The 17,622-nt window shown below is 31.3% G+C and overlaps 1 long non-coding RNA gene across 1 annotated transcript; it reads right to left on the minus strand.

The window, feature by feature from the left end:
• Nucleotides 1–1,904: 1,904 nt before the first annotated feature.
• Nucleotides 1,905–15,642, minus strand: LOC148274458 (uncharacterized). The gene is made up of 3 exons (XR_015824298.1): nt 15,580–15,642; nt 3,168–3,220; nt 1,905–2,786 (listed from the first exon to the last, which is right to left on the minus strand). It is a non-coding gene; the product is annotated as an uncharacterized LOC148274458 (long non-coding RNA).
• Between the last annotated feature and the right edge of the window lie 1,980 nt (nt 15,643–17,622).

Below are 17,622 nucleotides of genomic sequence, written 5' to 3' on the forward strand. Positions count from 1 at the left end.
ATATGCTCCAACTAGGGAGCAGACATGGAATGATAATGATAACCTTTTATGACCGATGAATTTGCTGAAAGAAATACTTGAAAAGCTTCCTTTTTTAAGAGTTGAAACAACGTAATGAGAATGTGAATTTCGCAAAAAATAGCCATTAATAAAAGTCGCATAATTTGGATAAAATAAAACAACTTTCAGCTGAAACAGTTTAATTTATGTACATTTTTAGAAACACAAGTTAGAGAAACGTATACAAAATATTGAACAATGTTACAATTTTATGTCTTTTTATTTACAAAACACGTTTTTCAATCATTCATTATCCAGAACATGATTTCAAAATTCCGATGTAAAGATTCTTATTATAAAAAGCGGTCTGGTAAAAACTTGTTAAATGCGTTTTTTCAAAACATAACAAATCAAACAAAAGTTGGTTTTAGAAGAAATCGTGTGTTTTTTAAGAGTCAATTTAAAATATTTGAACAACACAATTTCTTTTATCAAATATGTGCATGTTTCTGAAAACGTAATCATTAATTAAAAACAATCGGTAAGTGTCGAAATTTATAAAATTTTATTGAAATCGACAATTCGGTAAAAATACTCAATATTCAGAGTATTTCAATTTATTACAGTACAAATTGTGAACCACGAAATCATGCTAACCAAAATATTTTTCATTGTTCAATGATTTTCAAGATAAAAGATATACGGAATGTATAAAATAGTTTTTTCAATCCATCTTTTAGAACCTTGCTCAATTATTCGTGTACAACGTTTTCGTGAAAGACAATTTCCACTGTAACATATTTTATAACAGATAATTTGTGAATTGGAAGTTTTAACCTTATGAGACATAATTACAAAATTAATTACAATATTTTGAGTTTGTCCAAACGTTTGCAGACAAAAGACTGGATTTCACCATTTCTGGATTAACAAATTACGACAGAGATGAAGATCATTTTAGACAAGGGAAAATGGAAGTCAAGGTATTTACCGGGCTCATGGCTTGTCATTTTTGAAGAAATAGGGATGTTTAAACAAAGGCAAAATGGCAAATGTTACGCAGTGTGTAAAGTGGCCTTTTAAACTAGCCAGTGACAGGTAATAAACCCTGTAAATGACTAGACTTACATATTCTCTTCTCTAAAATGTTTTTCATCTCTGTTTTAATTTGTTAAGACAAAATTAATAATAAAATGAAGTATTTTATGCACAATAGCAAATTCGCTACACAAATTTAACAAAAATAAATAACGCGCACCGCATGGCAAAATTTGTAACGTTTTATTACGCAGTGTTAAGCGGCGCATACTTTCACAGTTAATTTAAAAGAAAACTATATTTGTAAAAAAGTAACAATGTTGTATCACAAAATTTCCACTTGCTAATAGAGCCAAATTTTGAAACCCAAAAAATCATCTGTTTTAATTTTATAATTGAATTAAATTTCTTTTACAATCAGTGTAGTCAATTGCGACAAATCGATTGTATTTTAAGCATGCAATATAATGTTTTTTTTTCTTATTTCTGATATTACAATGTTTAAAATTATAAGAATTTTGCGTGCAAAACACGTTGGTGTAGTAAACAATATCCTCATTTGCAATTATGTTAGCGTGTCACATAGTAAATTTTTCACTAATTTTTGCCTGCTTGAATTTATCGATGCATGCGGAAAACATAAACGTTTTTCTTTTATTGTACGTAAACCAGGAAAATTAAAAACGTATTGTTGTGTTGCACATTAACGTATTTTTAATTATTGTTAACAAAACAACTAAGATGCGAAAAATCTCAATGCATATTTTGTAGTAATATATCTTAATCAACTTAAGCTTTTAGTAAACTCCGTAAAATAAATTACGACACAACGTTGAAAAACTATAATATATTTCTAAAACTTGCAAACAATGGCTTCTACATACGAAAATAACACTTGGATTCCATATGTAATTATTAGTTTAAAAATCTTAATAATTATTTATTTATTTATTAACGGACTTTATCTGTGTATACAATTTGTAGGGTTTTAATATTACAATAAAAGAATAATTGAAAACTTTTTTAAAAAATGAAAAGAAGCATTGACAAACATAAGGGACATCAAGACAATATCTGGACTATTTATTTAGTGCTCGTTTAAATCCCTGTAAACGCAAACCAAAAAAGTCCAGATCTTATCTTGAGTTAACAATACAACAAAGACGGATCATTGGAGAATTAAGGCCATAGTTTTTTCTATGCTGATCGATGAACAGTTCTTCATTGTTTCTCAACCTACGAGTCGGAATATGGAGTTTTACTTGTCCCAGTAATGATGGAACATCGATTATATATCGAATCAATATTAGTTCTACGTTTTTGTAGACTAGTAATATTGAACATTGACTCTTTATCAGCATAAAAATAATTACCTTTTTCTAGTCCAAGCATCCACGCTAATTATGAAATAATAATTGAGTGAAAATTACATATTACAAAATATTTTGTAGATCCGAAAACTTTTAAAATCATAAATTAATTCTATGTATCAATTAAATAAATAATAATTTCTAACCTAAGAACATCTTTAAAATTTTCCGATTTATATAAAGTGATGATATGGTTCAGAAAGGTAAGGGCTTGCGGCTGTTATATGCGGCTGATGATGAAAATGCTCATGCTCCTCCAGTGCTTCATCAGATCTGTGGTGTTTGGGTTTCGGCATGATGTGTATCGTCTTGTACACAGTATGCGTGTGTTTGAAATTTTTTATCTTTAGCGGGACGTGAATAACCACCTTTTTGTGTCTACCGACAAAAAAACAGACAAGTTAATTTTATTTACGTCTTAATCAACAATGTACTTACAATATTTCATTTATATTTTATTTCTGTTTAAACAAGCCAGCCTGTTTTTAGATTTGATTTTCTGCATTACTTTTATATCAAGATAACGTACATTATGTGATATGAAAACAATTAATTATATATCTACTCATCAACACATGCATATGCGTGAGTACATGTACGCGTGGTTTGTTTTAATAGATAAAATAATTAAACACATGTGTGGAATAAAATTGGACTTTACAATAAAATGTGTTTGTTATATATTTTGTTACTCATAGCTTACATTTTATAACTTACAGTCATTAGATACTATTTGGATTATTCATTGTTAAATCTTACCCTCCTTCTGAAGAATGAATCACCCCAAGTAGAATGCAAAAAGCTAAGACTATCTGAAAAAAAGAAGAAAAAATATTACATCAGTTGGACTGGGTTCTTTGTAGTATTTTAACGAATGGTTTTTCCGGTTCCAAATCGGTTTTAATTTATATTTTTAACAAATGAAAAGGGACAATCATCCTTCTAATTCAGGATATACATTTAATAATTTATTTCAAAAAATGATATTTCCTGTAGGTTTAAGTAAAACGGTGTCGTTTTATGAAGTGTCATTTATTAACTGAAAAGTATTGTTTGTACGATTTTTAGCTTTCTTGATTTTCCATTTCCACCATTTTATACCCATTCGTTACGTTACAAATAAAAATAAATGTTTTGAGTATGTCCAAATGGTTGCAGATAGGCTGGATTTCCTCCCTAGGGAGTTATCCAGATTAAAATTTGTGCAACATATTTAAGCAGGGATTATGGAAGTCTAAAAGTAAACAGATAGAAGAGTTCAGGAAATGTGGATGTTTTAACATAGGCAGAATGGTGAATACTGTGTAAAGTGGCCACTTAAACTAACAAATGACAGGTCACAGGTCACATTGTAACAATAACCGATGAACCGGAGATTCAGTCTGTTTGTATAATATACTTATATATATGTCTTTTTATTTTTATTTTTGCTGAATTTTTGTGCCTAACAATGTGTGTCCATGTAAGATTTACACACCTAAAATGCACATCTTTTTTACTACTTCTATACTTCACTCTTTTACTATGAATATTTTACTCTTTTTTCTACTATCCAATACTTTTACTGAGTTTAATTATAACAATTAACTATGTTTTCTTTATATTGTATAACTTTCTATTTAACTTTAATTTTATACAAATTGGCTACGGCCGTTATTTAATATATAAATAAATAAATAAGCCCTGTAAGCCCCTCATCAAAAACGTTTTCCCTCTCTGTTGCAACAAATAAATAATATATATATATTAAGTATTGAAACATATGTAATGTAAAAAAGTAATGATATCTGAAGCTTATACTTAGTTCATCATTTTTATAAATATCTTGTCGACTTTCAAAATACGAAGACAAATTAGTATTTTTGGTCTAGTGAATATGTAAATGTATTTATTTTATAATAATCCACTTTTACAACCCCATCGAGACAGTATTTTTAAGTAAAAATAATTAATACAGATTTTTGTAGAAAGTACTATGCAATACTGATTACTGATTATACGAGTATATGGAGTGACCCAATACAAGTATATTTTTTGTGCTTATTTTGTTTTGGGCATTGTAGATATTGAGAAATAATTGGCCAATAATTTTAATTTATTAGTAAATATAGGATTTTTTGTTGTAATGGCTGTTGTATTCTTTAAATTTCTTTTTCTTTGTAGAGGATCTAAAAAAGAGACTGATCTAGACTGGAAAAGAAATCAAAAGCAATGTCCCAGAACTGCCTTATGTTCAAGGGAATACAATTATTTGAGGAAATGCCAGAAAGCATAAAAAATGAAATATTTGTAAATATATTTCAAATTAAATGCCTTTTAGGTATATATGTGCAAAATATTAGGTAATATATAGTGTAAATAGTGAATATAATTAATGAAAATGTACATTTGAAACAGTGAATATTATAAATTAGGATATTTTTTGTTTTTTTATTTATTTAACTTTTTGTAAATAATGTTATTTGTACATTGGCGGGCTTATTGCCAAATGGCAATTTCTTCCAACCAACCAATAAAATAAAAGTTTTATTTTTATAATTCAAGTCACAGAGCATATTCAATAGAAAAAAAATTATAAAGCTAAAGATATATAAAAATAGAAATAAACGTATTTGTTTACAAATTACCTTAAATCGAAACAATTACTCAATGGGAAAAGGGAAAAAAGAGGAAAGATTAATTAAGTGTTTAATAGTGATAAATAATGTTAGAATAAGTATAGATATTGTGTTGTAAATATATATTAGTCTATGTTAATTATAGAACTAAATAAAATAAATAATTTTAAAAAATACAAAAAGTTTTTTTTTTATTAAATTGATAAAAGTTGGTTTTCACTGTTATTAATGTGTATCTTTTTGGATGATCCCGTGTAAGTTCGATTCGTTCCGACGTTTCGACTACCAATGTTAAACGTCTTGAACGTTTCGGCTACTTAAGTTTACAATGGAACTACTAAACAATAACTTTCGAAGTAGATGAAATCAAACGACAGTCTTGGACACACGGTGTACAGAAAATCAACCCATATCTACACAGTGATTCACATTAGCATCCAGCACAGAAAATAAGGACTGATACTTTACTTATAAGAGCAACACGAATATGCAAAGATTTCTCAAAGGGAGATAAAATAAACAAATATACAGATGCGTTACAGCGCAACGGATATACGAAACAACAAATTTACTATATTTTAAAATCGCAAGCTACGAAGGAGATGAATAAAAATGAATTACAAAATGATGTTACTGACAGGATAGCCAACGTGCTTATGAAACAAAGTGGTAACAACATTTGGGACTGTGGAAAAAAAGACGACCATTTATTAAACCCAAAAGACAAGAGCCCCCTGGATACTGAAACAGTTTATAAACTGAGCTGCTAAGGATGTGATAAAGTGAACATTGGAAAAACAGAGCGCACAACAAAAAAAATAATTGACGAACATGAAAGAGAATGTAAACTTGGGCACCCTGCAAAATCCGCAATGGATACAAGACATCTTTTCGTCTTAGAACTAAATTTTTTGCATAAATCTAGAAATTACAGTGCACGAATAATAAAAGGGGCAATTGAATTACACAAACATCCAAATAAAAACAAAAACTGAAAAGGCTGAAGTTTAAACTCAACATTGTTCCCGGCACTATACATTACAAAAATGACACGAAACGTGCCTACTGCCGACTGCAGTACGGTACAAATTACTAGTGCATAAATGTTTATTTTTTCTACAAAACACACGTTGTTCCTAAAGATGGCTCCTGGAATGGTACATGATCCAACTTACACGAGATCACCCAAAAAAATACAAATTAAATATATTACAAGCACATTGAAGTAACTTTTGCCAATTTGCACGCCCGCTCATGTAGCTAATTCAAAGGTGCATAAAACAATTGAATCCCCGTCATGATTGGAATAAGCTAATTAAATATATACTGCAGCTTCATGCAATCCAAAAAGATCAATATCAATAGATCAAAATGAAAATAAATAACTTAAAGAAGCCACTTTCACTTTCGAAGCGATCTTCTGAAGCGTAAAACTGATCATAGCTGATACATTACGATTAGAGTCCCAATGAAGAACTTTACGCACCATTAGGTGCCGATATGGAATTTTATATGCTTTTATTTAAAAAAACATTTTTACTGTAAAAGTACAGTTATTAATATTATTGTCCAACATCAAACACAAGGTGCTGTCTCTTTCTTGGTTTGGTATTCCGTGTCGATTTTTATTTGTTCTTTTATTTTATTTTATTTACATAAACGGCAAATCTGCCTATTACAAACTTTTATAATATTAACATATTTGGCTTAGTATATATTTTTTTAAACATGAATTTCCTTATACCCAAGATTTATAAAAAAAAAATTAAACCAAAAATTATACAAGATTTATATTTAAAAAATTAACATAAAAATTATACAGCATATTCAGTAGAAAGTTTAAATTATAAAACATTCTATAGTAAAACAACAAGAAAATCATAAGTACTGTTTCACACAGCTAGGCAAAGTGAACAAAAAACTGTATATATGTATGTATATGTTATGAAATGCATGAATAAATAAATATAATTACGATGCACCATCTTTGAAAAGTGCAAAAGGTTTGTTCTATAGGAACAATACCCTACACTAAATATATAAGATACGTGGGAATAACTATTGCCGAGTTCATGAAGTCTATTTAATACGGCATTACAAGTATACACTGTCCGTGAATTGTTGCTACAAAACGGTGGCACCTGTTTAGTCATTGCCTGTCTTTTGCCTCAATTGTGAAATTTGTATCTTATAAAACATATAAATAGAAGAGTGTTTGCAGATCAATTATTCCTATTTAAACTTGTGAACAATGTCATAGACTGCCTTTTACTTACAAGGTTTTTAGAACATCTTGTACCCAACGGTACATGACTCCAAACTACGTGCAATTTGCCGATACCTAGGACAAACTCAAGAAAAAAAATATTTACACCATATCAATTTTATTATTATACCGTTGTCTCTGGCCAAGCAGACATTTTTCATCCCTCCTGTATGAAAATCAGATGATTCCTTATAGACGGTACGCCTGATTAGTTATACGATGTCAGTAAAAATGTGTTGGCTATTATGCGTTGTACGTTCTACAATATTTTCACACACCTAGTTTTTTTATTCTTATTCTTTAAACTTATTTATTAATTTTGTACATGTTTAATTTTTTACTTTTATAAATTTAATTGTTATTATTATGTATGTATTTATTGGTTTAAGGTCATCACTGGAGTTCGCCAAGGTTGCGTCTTTGAACCGTTCCTTTTTACAATCCTTGTGGACTTCATCCTTAGAAAGTCAAATCCACTAGATCGAGGAATATCTATCTCCCCCTCTCAAAAACTCTGCGACTTATACCCGTATGCAGAGACAAAACTTAAGGTGAGGAAAGTACATTCTAATCTCAAATGCAGAGAATAACCCGAAGGTGAAGACAATAGAATGTACTTTCCTCACCTTAAGGTTTGTCTCTGCATACGGGTATTAGAGTATGCCAATGATGCGGTTATAATTGACGATTTAGTCGGGGGTCTTCAGGTCGCTGTAGATAAGCTAAATAGGTACTCTGCATGCATAAGTTTAAAAATTAATATTGCAAAAACTTATGTACTGTGTAATACTTCGTGCCTTGATATTCTAAATCCCCTGACTCTGTCAAACCAAACCATAGAAAAGGTCGCGAGTTTCAAATACCTGTGAGTATATGTTACAAAGAATGGCAGCTTTCAAAAAGAACTGAAAGTGCGGCTAGGAATAGCAGGCGCCACATTCAACAGTATGAAGTATGAAGGCTGTCTGGAGATCGGATATTTTTTCTGTTAAAACCAAAAGCCGGCTATATAATGCCTGCATAACACCTATTTTCCTCTACGGATGCGAATCGTGGCACCTTACTAGGGCCCAAAACAGAGTTATGAGAATAGGTGTCTCAGAAAAATCTTGGGTGTGCGGTGGTTTAACTTTGTGAAGAATTAAGTAATAAGTGAACGGACGCAGCAAACTCCGGTGACAACTGTCATCAAGCGGAGGCGATATGGTTGGCTAGGCCATATACTGTGGATTCCTCCTGAGAGCCTTAACCACGCTTGCATACGTTGTTCTCGACGTCCTGGACGTCTACTGCTGACTGTTCGTCGGCAGTTTATGTCTTCGGGACAAGAACCTGACATAGGAGGACTCAAAGAAGTTGGCAGCTGATAGAGATGCATGAAGGCTCTTTGTGGATACCATATGCTTCAACTGGGGAGCGGACATGGAATGATGATGATGATGATTTTTATTTTCAATTTCTGAATTCCTAACATTTCTAAATTTTTAAATTACTTTTATTTTAAAACCCATAATGTACTTAATTAATTACTTACATCACTGTCGAAAATTTATATTGACTGTTTCTACAATTTTTCTTGCAATGTATTATTATTTTCTGTATGCAATATATTTAAAAACTCTTGTTTTTTCCCAAATAAATAAATTTCAAATTAATAATGAAATAATTTTTTTTAAATATCATTTTTATTACTACGCAATTATTATTTTCATGTTCCCATGGTACGCGATATGCCCAATATATTTCATTAAAAATTGTAGATTTAAAAAAAAATCATTTGAAATATTTATAGGAAAAACTTTTAACTCATTTTTCTCTTATTTCATACATGTAGATTTACAATAGGTGCATATATTTTTCTATCTTCAGTAAGTGTGATGTCACTAAACTCCTAAACGACTCAACTGATTTACGAGTGATTTTCATTGAAATGTAGATCTTTGCGCTGCACGTGTTCGTGGATATAAAAATTTTCAATCGAATCTGCAAAAAAAAAGTTCGTAGCATAAATATTTTTTCATCGATCTACCAAGGTTGCATTCGACGAGAATGCATATACAAAAAAAATTAAAAGATTATGTTTTTTTGTGTATTATAAAGTTTGTTAGTTTTTTAATGTTTACAAATAACATTCGTTTTTTATGGATCCCAAACAGATTCTTACCTTACATTCTTTATAATTTCTTCCCATTTATTTCTTTTTACTGGATTTTTGGTTATAGGTATAAAAATAATATTAACTGACATTCAATGCATTTTTGAATAAATTGCACCCTTGTTGGTGAGAAGAGCCGAGTTTGACATTCGCAAAATGAATTCTATATTTGAAATTTAATTATTTTATGTTTTAGAATTCAACCATAAACAAGTACCTAGGTACCTGCTTATCAATGAAAAGTCTTTTTCCAGGGTTATAGCAGGCAAGCCACCGTTCTGACAGGAAAACGTCTGTCGGGTCAGCTAGTCTATTATAAAAAAGAAAAGTTCATTTACTTCAATTTTGCACATATGTATAGTAATATATCTGACAAATCATACACCATAACTCATTTAATGAAATGGCATATCTATCGTAATTATTATTGACATATCTTATTATTTCAGTTAACTATGCATAAAATGAATATGGAAGTTGTGTTGTACATACAAAACTATTGCGTAAACTTTCACTATTATTGCATGAACATAAATATTTCATGATTATTCTATAAAAAGTATAATTCCAGTGATTTATCGTGCTTGGGTATTATTTCAGTTTTTATTCATTTTGTGCTAAAAGTGAAAACATTGTCAATGTATTTTTATTTGTGATCGAATCATGATCGATAGGCAATACGAACTACAAAGTAAACCATGAGCCTTTTTCCTTTATTAATTTCACATCCCTTTTATTTTAGTTTATTAACCTAAATTATTATAATACATACGATTATTATAAAACCAGATATGTAAAACTAATGAATAGATAAACAAATTACAACAGAGATGTAAAACATCTAAGAGAAGAGAATATGGAATTCTAGGCTATTCAATAGAATAACCGGGCCTGCCATGACCTGTCATTGGCTGGTGTAATTTGTTGATCTTAATGACTCCCTAGGGGATGAAATCCAGTATTCTGTCTACAAACATCTGTACAAACTCAACGTATTATAATGAATAGATATTTAAAATTGTACAATAAGTAAGTCAAAAATATAAAAGAAGCTGACAGCCAAAAATGTTTACAATCAGTATTTTAAAAATCCGTCAACATTTTAATTTCGTGGTGTGCTTAAGGCGCCTGACTCGCTCACGGAAGTTTTCGGGTTCGACTCTCGATGAGAACACAAAAATGAAATGTGATTTTTCTCATGGCTGGGTGTTCTGTGTGGTATATTTACCACTGTATTTGGGCCTTCCGGCCCGTCGTAATTTTTTTTTTAAACTGGTCCTGAGGCTAGTGTCACGGACTCATGGATCAGAGGTCCAAGGTTTGAATCTCACCTACAACAACTTAATTCCCATTTTCTGATATTCAGTTATTCACAACTCGTTAAAATGCCCCCCAAAATGGAAGTACTTTGGTTAATCTTAAGAACAATAATATCTTTTATTAAAAATACGATGTTCATTAATAGTAAATATGTAAAAATTTATTCCTATGATCCTTATAAATTATAAAGCATGAATATACAAACAAACATTCCTTTCTTTAAAAACCCTTTATCGACGCCTAATCAACTTGATGTCATCAAGAAGGAAAAAATCCATAGACCTTTAAGTTTGTTATTAATTTACACTTTCACATCATGAAAATTTATTTATGTATCAGCAGAATCATTTTAAAACATTTAAAAAAAAAAATTATTAAAAGTGAAAACTGAGTTTTTTAAAAAGGTTTTTTAATGCCAGTGAGTAGATAATTTTTATAGTAATGAAACTATTAAAAGGGTTAAAAAATTGTAAAGATGAATAAATTTAATATCGTGTACGATGGGCAATCTAGACATGGGCAAATGCGTCTCCAAATGTCCACCTGAAGCGTAAGTCTGGTCACATTGACTTCTTGTAACAAATGATCATTTATACGTTTTTATATTATAATATCTAAACGAGAGTGTGATGATGATACGTTAAGCTATTTTGAAATTATGTTTTTTTCTTATTTATTTATTTTATTTTAAATCTTGAAATAGGGCAAGGCACACATGTGAGCTCTAATAATAACAATGTACATATATTTAACTTATAACTTGTTTTACACGTATTTTTTAACCTTCTATTTGAATTTCAATTATTTTTATCTTCATAAATGATTTTCCCCATATCATAATATTTTCATTTTTTATTCATGAATTTATTTTATCCTCTTCCTATTTCTAATTCTACAGTTATTTACATTTCTATTTTATACAATTTTACTTATAAAACGTTTCACATTACACATTGCATAATATTCACTGTTTTGCATAATTTTAAACGTCAATGTTTCTTTTATTCAATTATCAAAAAAATACTTATTTTCTTCTATTCTATTCTATTTATTTTATTATATATCATCAAGATACTGAAGACACTTTTTTAATTTTAATCCTTCTTAGATCAGTAGTTTTAAGCAACATTTTGTCATTTTTATTCTTATTCTTTGAAGTAGGGGTCGATATTATGTTATAAGCTCCTGACGTCAATGGAACCTGTAAAGATCTATTGTAACGGATCTCCGTAAATAGTTCTCACCTTCCAAGCCCAGGTCCTTAAAGAGCTTGGCTACTGTGTGGAAGGCAAGAGTTCTCATTTTGCTAAATCTTCTCATCGAAGCTTAGATTCGTAAAGTATCAGGCAATTAGGTAGGGGGCGAGCTCTTTAACATCCTCGGGTTTAACTCCCCGATGTTGCAGTTTCTTTTATGCTATAAAGCATCACATAAACATAAAATATGTATAGGTGTTTCCTCATCTGCATTACAGAACCTACGAAAGGTTCATTCTCGCAAGGTGTTTGTTCAATCCGCAGTGCGCTGTGAGGACTTTGGTGATAATCCTCACTTGATTTCAGCTGAGCTTAATTAGGTTGAAAGCAAACCTTTGCTCTTACCCCTTCATCAGTTCCTTCGCATGGTGGTGACCAGGTACTGTTTGGCAGAGCATTATGCTCTGCTTTCTGGCTCATGCCCTAAACTCGTTACGAGGAGCATATTTGGGCAACTAGGGCGCAGAGCCACTGAGGCTATCTCAGCTCCCAGGAATGCCATTGATCAGCTGCCTTGTTACAGTTGATGTTTGAATGTCCATGTAATTTTTTTAAGAATAAATCAGGTTGCAGTCCCGTGGCTAGTGTTGCGGACTCACAAATCAGAGGTCTGAGATTCAACCCCCACTCTACCCCAACTTGATTTCCATTTACTAATAGTGAGTTATTTACAACTTGTTGAAAATGGCAACTAAAATTGAAATATTTGGGTAAATTATAAGAACGCAAATACCCGTTTTTTTTTTTTTTTATTGTTTTTAAAAGTATAAGTTTTATAATGTTACACTCACCGACACAATTAAATCCCTGTAGGCATTCTAACGTGAATTTAGAATTGATCTTGACACAGCTCAGTGCTTTTAGAACAGACTGACTTACTAAGAAATCAAAATTATTTTGTTTTAGTATTTTTTACACAAATTTTCATGTTGGCAGACATTGATGGCGTATAGTTCTATTTGGATGACAGCAAACCTTTGGAAAATAGGAAACCTTTTAGCTGGTCTTACTATATGAAACCTTTTAATGTAACGTTTTATCACTGAGTAATATTTACCACTGTGTCTGTATTTAAATAAATATTTTCATACTTTTCTTGTATGTATGTTAAATAATTCAATTAGATAAATCTCACCCGCAGTAATAAAGGTTACAGCCCTTTAACAGGAAAAATTTGGGAAATACGGACGTTCGAATATAAGTAAATTATGAATGTTACACGTTGTATAAAATGGCCACGTAAACCGGCAAATGACAGGTCATAAACCTTGTAAATGCTTTCACTTCTTTATTCCCTCTCTTAAATTTTCTTCGTTTCTGTTGTAATATGTTATCATCCATGTTTCTCAAATGTTTCTTTTCGTTGATTTTTTCGGAAATGGCTAACTTTATAAGCCCTTTGATATAAGTCCAGTAAATACCAAAACTTCAGTATTCCCTTCTCAGAAGAGTTATTTATTTCTGGTAAAATATCTTAACTAACCCTAGCAAAAATCAATACTCGTCTATAAAAATGTGGAAACATTTTTTTTTTTAATTCAGAGAAATATAATTTTGTTTTATTACTTGGTACATTTATTGAAATCGTAATGTTTTAATCAATCTTTATATATAATTCCTCTGTACGTGTGATGTCACCGTACTCCTCTTAAACGGCTTAATCGATTTACGTGCGGTGTTTAGAGAAATATAGATTTTTGCGCTGTGCGTGTTCGTAGGTATTAAAATCTTCAATCTAATATGTAAAAAAGTAGTAAGGAGCATTAATGTTTTTTCATCGATCTATCAGGGTTGCATTCGAGGAGAATGTATTTACAAAAAAATGGAAATATGTTGTTTTTTTGTGTATAAAAAATGTTTGTTTTTGAATGTTTACAAACAGCATTCGTTTTTTGTGGATCTCAATCAGATTCTTCCTTAAATTCCTTATGATTTCTACCCATTTATTTCTTTTTACTAGATTTTTGGTAATACTAAAATAATATTAAATTCAAAACATTCCTTAAAATCGTATACCTAGATAAGTACACCCCTCTGTTGGTGAGAAGACCGGAGTTTGACGTTTGCAAAAAGAATGCCATATTTGAAAAAAATATTTATTTTACATTTTGGAATTCAACCATAAACAAGTACCTCGGTACCTACTTAAATTTAATATTATTTGAACACCAACAATTTTTAGTTTTTGAATTTAATCACAAACAAGTACCTAGGTACCTACTTATCAATGAAATGTCTTTTTACAAGATAATAAATAGTAGGCGAGCCAACGTTCGGGCAGGACAACGTCTGTCGGGTCCGCTAGTAATTTATATTATCCACTGTGGAAAATGTATATTGACTTTTTTAATAAGTTTCTATTATTTTTATATAAATGTAAAAATTAATTTTTACTTTTATATAAATGTAATTTTTTTTTTTTCCCATGTTAATAAAAATAAAATTATGAAACTTTGATACCTCTTTTACCTATCAGCATATATGGGTCTATAAAAAAAAAATTTTATTGAAATTAACGGCGCTTACATATTAGTTGCAAATACAATAATATATCTACCTACATACATGTAAGTAGAATTATGAGTAAAAGGTAGAATTATAAGTAAAGAAAGAAGGGTCGCCCAGTATGTACTAAACTTCACATGGAATGAGTCACCAACATCTTTTTACTTGTTGCCTAGAGTATAAGGTGTATTGATGATATTATTGTTGATGTATTTCAATGATAGTTGTACTTTGTGCGCTTTTTGTACTTTAATTATTTGTACCTAACGCTGATGCCTTAGAACATAGGTTCAATAAATTTCGTTCAGTAAATAACTAATATTTAAAAAATACGTTTTATTTCACCCAAAAAAGGTTACTATAAAAACACAAGTTAACTTTTAAAATACTGATGTAAATAATTCCTTTGCGCGCAGTGATGTAACATCGTGTTACAACAAGCTAAAGACGGAATATTCTAACTTTTAAAAGTTTGAAAAAAAAAACATTAAGACATACTGTTCAACAATTCCTTAGTTAGTCCATAGTTTATAAAAATAAACATACAGTTTAGCTCGGCTTTTAAAAATTATAAATACGCCGCTCATTTTACATGCGTGCATCCCCTGTCATTGTCAATAACCGACTGAATCTGTTTCTCACAAACACCCACAGGACAGCGTCCCTGTCTTCCTTGTTATGAGTTCTATCTTCGTGCTCTCTCTTATACAGATTTATCGCTGCATTAACGAACATTATTTTTTTGTAGAAAAAATCAGCATAGTTGTACAAATTTTACTCTCTAAATCTGGTGTGAAAATGTCAATTCAAAGATTACAAAATATACATCATCCTTTTTGAAAATAAGATAAACTTATCATGTCGTGTAACGTATGTAGACTAAAGTGACATCGCAGCCACACAGTTAAGGAAATATATTTAATTTGGGCTGAACAAACTGTTTTTAAGGTTATTAAATCAATGGATCAAGTCAACTAAAAGATTCCGATGATTTGTGACCAATTTGTTGAAACTGAAAGTGTCGCACGAATCAAACAATCCACTTTCTTACCATGAATCTGGTATCCATTATTTCTTAATAACTTCACTCGTGGTGTTTGCACTTGAGTCAACTGATCTTGAATGATAAATCGCACCTGCCTATCATTTCTTTATATAGCGTAGCGATTAATTGGCTACCTAGACGCGTTGCGTTCTGCGGTGCAACAGAGCTACTTCCGAACTTTGCATAACTCACTATTAAGGAAATGCAATTAGCTGTAGGATGGCCATTATTGCGAGGAAAAATACTTAACACATTTTTCTCACACAAAGTTGCTAATCATCCCACGTTATGTACAAAGATGAACAAATAATAAAAAAATACTCTTGAGAAAGCGAATTCTTGATCATTTTAATTTAAATGAGTTTATAGTGCGTACAGGTATTGTCGGCCTCGTGGTGTAGTGGTCAGCGAGTTCACCTACCATGCAAGAGGTCTCGGGTCGATTCCCGGCATCATTTGAATGAATCCGTAGCATGTGATAACAAAGTAAACTGTTTCACTTAAATTCAAAAATTTATAATTAAATTTATTTATTTATAGAAGATATAATTTATCCATACTAATAATAGTAATGGTAGACATGAAATATTTATTTAAAAAGGTGTTTTTTCACAAGTATATTTCATAGTCCCTGGATTGGTACTTGAAGCGTTAGACTGATCATCTTACCTTCGTATAACAAAAATTATCAAGATACATTGCGACTGGTGTAACAATGCAGTGCCCTATACACCATTAGGTGCGGAAAAAGATGATGATGACAGGTATACGTAATTAAATCCGTTTTTTCTAAAATGATTTAAGTATGTCCAAATGTTTGTAGATAGGCTGGAGCTCCCCAGAGAAAAAAAACATTTTTGAGAAGAGAATATGGAAATCTAGGCATTTACAGGGCTTATAACCTGTCATTGGCTGGTTTAGGTGGCCTCTTTACACACTGTAATATTCACCATTCTGACAATGTTTAAACATCTACATTTCCTGAACTCTTCCATCTGTTGACTTTTGTGAAGTAAAAGCGCTGAAACATTGCATACATATTCTATTTTTCATACAGTAAACGTCATTTTACTTTATGCAGCTTGCCCACTACATACCGCCAACGAGAAAAACTGCCCGAAGGAGCTTTCTATAATCTGGTTGCCTTAGCATCTTTGTGCTGACAGTAGGTTATCCAGAAGTACATAATATGCACTTCATTGGATTGAGGAAAAGAGGAAAGTGAGTTCTTCACTGACTGGGAGTAAATTGATTGGATATGATCGATTCGCCAAAATGATTCCAAAACTTTTTAAATGCCTTGAAATGAAAGCTACCAGATCTGTATATCTGACAGGCCACGGATAGTAGCAAGAAGCTCCGTTCGGTGGTCATAGAGAGCGGGAAAGGAACAAGACCACAAGATGTATTGAGAAAATTGATTAATAATTTTTTTAAACCAAATTTAACATGACCTGATAAAAACTGCGTAGTCCAGTGATCAGGGATAACCCGAAAAGATTTTAAGCGATGACGGATTGAAGGGAAAAAAAAGAAAAGTAACTCTCTCTGAAGGGGAAGATTCCCATCGCGATTGCCAAATATCAAGAAGAGCATTATGAGTTATTTGTTTACATCCAATTAAGACATTCCTTCAGTTGGGAATAGATGGACGGTACAAATAACAGACAAACGCCTTCTAGTCGATAAAATAGCAGATAAATGTTAATAAACAAACCAACCATCCCGCCGTTTCCCCGTAGGGGTAGGCAGAAAGGACAGAACGCCACATCACTCTCTCTTTGCATGCAGACCTCGCTTTCTCTACATTCATACATGTTCTAACGCACGCACGCCGATTATTCCTACTCTTGACGTGTCCATCTTCAAGTGTTTGATGGACTTGATCGTGCCATGTCTTTCTCGGTCTTCCTTGTTTTCTGCATCAATCAACATTTGAATCCTAGATACGTTTAGCCGTTCTTTCGCTGTCCATTCGGTCTACATGGCGGCCCCCGTGGTGTAGTGGTCAAGACGCTTGACTCGCGCACGGAAGGTTCCGGGTTCGAT

Source organism: Micrasema longulum, unplaced genomic scaffold (assembly GCF_059751315.1).
Source record: "Micrasema longulum isolate JH-2025_06_02 unplaced genomic scaffold, ASM5975131v1 h1tg001644l, whole genome shotgun sequence".
NCBI lineage: Eukaryota > Metazoa > Arthropoda > Insecta > Trichoptera > Brachycentridae > Micrasema > Micrasema longulum.